Source organism: Salmo salar, chromosome 15 (genome assembly GCF_965601325.2).
Source record: "Salmo salar chromosome 15, fSalSal1, whole genome shotgun sequence".
NCBI lineage: Eukaryota > Metazoa > Chordata > Actinopteri > Salmoniformes > Salmonidae > Salmo > Salmo salar.
The window spans coordinates 14,919,129-14,924,162 of NC_138305.1; the positions used below are offsets into that span (position 1 = coordinate 14,919,129).

General features: G+C 39.7%; 1 non-coding gene across 1 annotated transcript; it reads right to left on the minus strand.

Moving 5' to 3' along the window:
• Positions 1 to 1,226: 1,226 nt before the first annotated feature.
• On the minus strand, positions 1,227 to 1,302 carry trnaa-ugc (transfer RNA alanine (anticodon UGC)). Its single transcript has one exon. It is a non-coding gene; the product is annotated as a tRNA-Ala (tRNA).
• Between the last annotated feature and the right edge of the window lie 3,732 nt (positions 1,303 to 5,034).

Genomic DNA, 5,034 nt, shown 5'->3' on the forward strand with positions numbered 1-5,034 from the left:
TAGATGTGTGTTGTACTGTAGTAGGAATAGTGGTAGTAGTAGTAGTAGTTGTGTGTTGTGCTGTAGTAGGAATAGTGGTAGTAGTAGTAGTAGATGTGTGTTGTACTGTAGTAGGAATAGTGGTAGTAGTAGTAGTAGATGTGTGTTGTACTGTAGTAGGAATAGTGGTAGTAGTAGTAGTAGATGTGTGTTGTACTGTAGTAGGAATAGTGGTAGTAGTAGTAGTAGTAGATGTGTGTTGTACTGTAGTAGGAATAGTGGTAGTAGTAGTAGTAGATGTGTGTTGTACTGTAGTAGGAATAGTGGTAGTAGTAGTAGTAGTAGATGTGTGTTGTACTGTAGTAGGAATAGAGGTGGTAGTAGTAGTAGTAGATGTGTGTTGTACTGTAGTAGGAATAGTAGTAGTAGTAGTAGTATATGTGTGTTGTATTGTAGTAGTAATCTTAGTAGTAGAAGTGTGTTGTACTGTAGAACTAATAGTAGTAGTATAGGTGTATTGTACTGTAGTAGTAATAGTAGTAGTAGATGTGTGTTGTACTGTAGTAGTAATAGTAGTAGTAGATGTGTGTTGTACTGTAGTAGTAATAGTAGTAGTAGATGTGTGTTGTACTGTAGTAGTAATATAAGTAGGAGATATGTGTTGTACTGTAGTAGTAATAGTAGTAGATGTGTGTTGTACTGTAGGATTAATAGTAGTAGTTGTAGTAGTAATAGTGGTAGTAGTGTGGTGTTGTTGTTGTGTAGTAGTGGTTTTGTGTAGTAGTAGTAGTAGTTGTAGTGTTGTGTAGTGGTAGTAGTAGGTGTAGTGGTGTTGTAGTAGTGGTGTTGTTGTGTAGCAGTAGTGTTGTGTAGTGGTGGTGTTGTTGTTTTGTAGTAGTAATAGTGGTGTTGTTGTAGTAGTAGTAGTGTTGTGTAGTAGTAGTAGTAGTAATAGTTGTAGTGTTGTGTAGTAGTGGTGTAGTTGCTTCTACACCTGCATTGCTTGCTGTTTGGGGTTTTAGGCTGGGTTTCTGTACAGCACTTTGAGATATCAGCTGATGTAAGAAGGGCTATATAAATACATTTGATTTGATTAGTAGTGGTGTTGTTGTGTAGTAGTAGTAGTGGTGTTGTAGTAGTGTTTGTGTAGTGTAGTACATTTACATTTTAGTCATTTAGCAGACGCTCTTATCCAGAGCGACTTACAGTAGTGAATGCATACATTTCATACTTTTTTTCCCCCGTACTGGTCCCCCGTGGGAATCGAACCCACAACCCTGGCGTTGCAAACACCATGCTCTACCAACTGAGCCACACGGGACCATAGTAGTAGTAGTAGTAGTAGTAGTAGTAGTAGTAGTGGTGTTGTTGTTGTTGTGTAGTAGTAGTAGTAGTAGTAGTAGTAGTAGTAGTAGTAGTAGTAGTAGTAGTAGTAGTAGTAGTAGTAGTAGTAGTAGTAGTAGTAGTAGTAGTAGTAGTAGTAGTAGTAGTAGTAGTAGTGGTGTTGCACTTCCTAACCTCCTGCCCAATGTATGACCATGTTAGAGACACATATTTCCCTCAGATTACACAGACCCACAAAGAATTCAAAAAAACAAACCCGGTGTTGATAAACTCCCATATCTACTGGGTGAAATACCACAGTGTGTCATCACAGCAGCAAGATTTGTGACCTGTTGCCACAAGAAAAGGTCAACCAGTGAAGAACAAACATCATTGTAAATACAACCCATATTTGTACTTATTTATTTTCCCTTTTGTACTTTAACCATTTGCACATCGTTACAACACTGTATATATACATAATATGACATTTGTAATGTCTTTATTATTTTGGAACTTCTGTGAGTGTAATGTTTACTGTTAATTTTTATTGTTTATTTAACTTTTGTATATTATCTACTTCACTTGCTTTGGCAATGTTAACATATGTTTTCCCTGCCAAGAAAGCCCCTTGAATTTAATTTCACTGAATTGAGTAGAGAGGTGAGGAGGGAAGGAGAGAGGAGAATGGAGAGGGAGAGAGGGGGATGAGAGAGTAGAGAGGTGAGGAAAGGAGAGAGGAGGGACAGAGAGGGTGTATAGACCATGTATCTGATGCTGTCTGGACATTGAAACAGCACCCCTCTGTCTCAGTGTGTGTAGACCATGTTTTTGATGCTGTCTGGACAGTGAAACAGCACCCCCTTTCTCTGGTGATAAAGTTTCAGCAGAGAGGAAGAGGCGAAGCGAGAGGGCTCACTCTCGCCAAAATGTGTCCAATATCAGCCCAATGCGTTTCTATGGGAATATTAAACTTGTCTCCTGCCTTCCCGCCTTTGGGAGAAAGACTTCCGTTCTTAGGGCGGAGACATGAGCATCTCGTCATTATACTGTATACAGATCTCTGTTCTCAGCCTCTTGTGAATTGGAAAGGAAAGTTGGCGGGTACACAGTGCACTGTTAGGATGCTGGATTGCCCCAAAGTAAATTGATGTTTTGACAAAATTCTATAATTACTCCTGTCTAAATAAAATAATTGAAAATACTTCACCAGGGAGCATGACTTAACCACAGAGGATCATTAGCTTCTTTCAAACACATTGCTGTGGATTGTTTCAAATCATAAGTGCTTTTGGGAAGCCCGCAATTTGGGTAGTGCGATGAAAGAGCAAAATATCATGATCTGATAATCCCATTTATCCAGTGGAAACAACATAAAAAAGAGCTTTCTGTCCCGAGCTCACTGGCGCAGGAAACTATGAGGGACCGGAAATGGCTAGTTGATACAATGTTGCAAGTTCATTAGGACAGCTTCTGGCCGACCCAGTGATGAGTTGATACAATGTTGAAAGTTCATTAGGGCAGCTTCTGGCCGACCCAGTGATGATTTGATACAATGTTGCAAGTTCATTAGGACAGCTTCTGGCCGACCCAGTGATGATTTGATACAATGTTGCAAGTTCATTAGGACAGCTTCTGGCCAACCCAGTGATGATTTGATACAACGTTGAACATCACTAGCAATAGCTCAAGTCAAGACAGATAGAAAGGGAGGCAGACAGGCGGAAAAGAGAAATTAATGTGATTGAAAGAACCAGAATTTTCATCAGGATATTTTCTACTGTTTTTATTTGTCGGCTTTAGGCCCATGTATTTTATTTAGTTGATGATGGAAGGTATAGGCTTACTGCTGCATTGGCCTATAGGCTATCTCTGAGTTCTATGGAAGTTATAGGCTTACTGCTGCATTGGCCCATAAGCTATCTCTGAGTTCTATGGAAGTTATAGGCTTACTGCTGCATTGGCCCATAAGCTATCTCTGAGTTCTATGGAAGTTATAGGCTTACTGCTGCATTGGCCCATAAGCTATCTCTGAGTTCTATGGAAGTTATAGGCTTACTGCTGCATTGGCCTATAGGCTATCTCTGAGTTCTATGTAAGTTATAGGCTTACTGCTGCATTGGCCCATAGGCTATCTCTGAGTTCTATGGAAGTTATAGGCTTACTGCTGCATTGGCCCATAAGCTATCTCTGAGTTCTATGGAAGTTATAGGCTTACTGCTGCATTGGCCCATAAGCTATCTCTGAGTTCTATGTAAGTTATAGGCCTACTGCTGCATTGGCCCATAGGCTATCTAGTTATATGTTCTAATTTCTTTAGCCGCCAATGGTTAATCAAGAAGACAGTGAATGTTTCTGAGTGGCCGAGTTACAGTTTTGACTTAATCTATGGCAAGACCTGAAAATGGTTGTCTAGCAATGATCAACAACCAATTTGACAGAGCTTGAAGAATTTTTTTAAAGAATAATGGGCAAATGTTGGACAATCCAGGTGTGGAAAGTTCTTAGAGACTTCCCAGAAAGACTCACAGCTGCAATCGCTGCCAAAGGTGAATCTAAAATGTATTGATTCGGGGTTGAATCCTTATCTGATCAAGATACTCTACACAGTATTAGTATTTTATTTTTCATAACATTTTATCTTAGAATTTTTCTTCCACTTTGACATAAGAGTATTTTGTGTAGATCGTTGACAGAAAATGACAATTAAATCCATTTTAGTCCCACTTTGCAACACAACGAAATGTGGAAAAAGTCTAGGGGTGTGAATGCTTTCTGAAGGCACTGTAATGTAACCCCAACCCTTAGAGCTAGAACGATAACAGCTTACTAACCCTTACCAACCAGAGCCCGACCAGAGCAGGGCCCATTTCTCAGGACCTCTGAGTTCCTCTTTAAAGGCCCAGTGCAGTCAAAAATGTCATTTCCTGTGTTTTATTTATATTTCCACACCATGAGGTTGGAATAATACTGTGAAATTGTGAAAATGATAATAATGCCCTTTTGGTGTAAGAGCTGTTTGAAAAGACCGCCTGAAATTTCAGCCTGTTTAAGTGGGGTGGAGTTCACCAGGCAGTGAATTTGTTAATTGACCAGTAAAAAAGAGAGTTCCAAACCTCTCTGCCAATAACAGCTAGTTTTCAGTTTTACCCTCCCCACTCACACCACTCCCAGACAGTCTTAGAAAAATTATTGTTTGAGAAATTGCCCTTGCTAAGAAGCTATTTTTGTTATTTTTGACCATTTTGATTGAAAACAATCACAGTAAGGTACTTAATTGTTACCCAGAAATGATTTCATATTGAGATAAAAGCGGATGCATTGGGCCTTTAAACAACCATAACATTTAATCTGTCCATTCTGAGAAGCAGAAGGAGTATACACTTTGGAGGGGAGCCAAACTCAGAACCAATCAGGAGAGGAGATTGTGCCACTCCTGGACATATCAACTCTCCAAAGAGCCACTCCAAACTTGTTCCCGGGCAAAAGCTACAAACAAAATGATACAATTTCCTCTTCATATTTCAATTGTTTGTCTATTTCAATCCCACTTGTACTGTTCTGCCTGTCGTAGCCAGTGATTCAATGCCAATCAAAACAGCAATGTATTTGTAGAGCCTTGAAACAAGCCTGAGCCAGGAACACAAAGGGATAGTCCAGGATTATGGCAATGAGGCCCTTTATCTACTTCCCCAGAGTCAGATGAACTCCTGGATACCTTTATTATGTCTC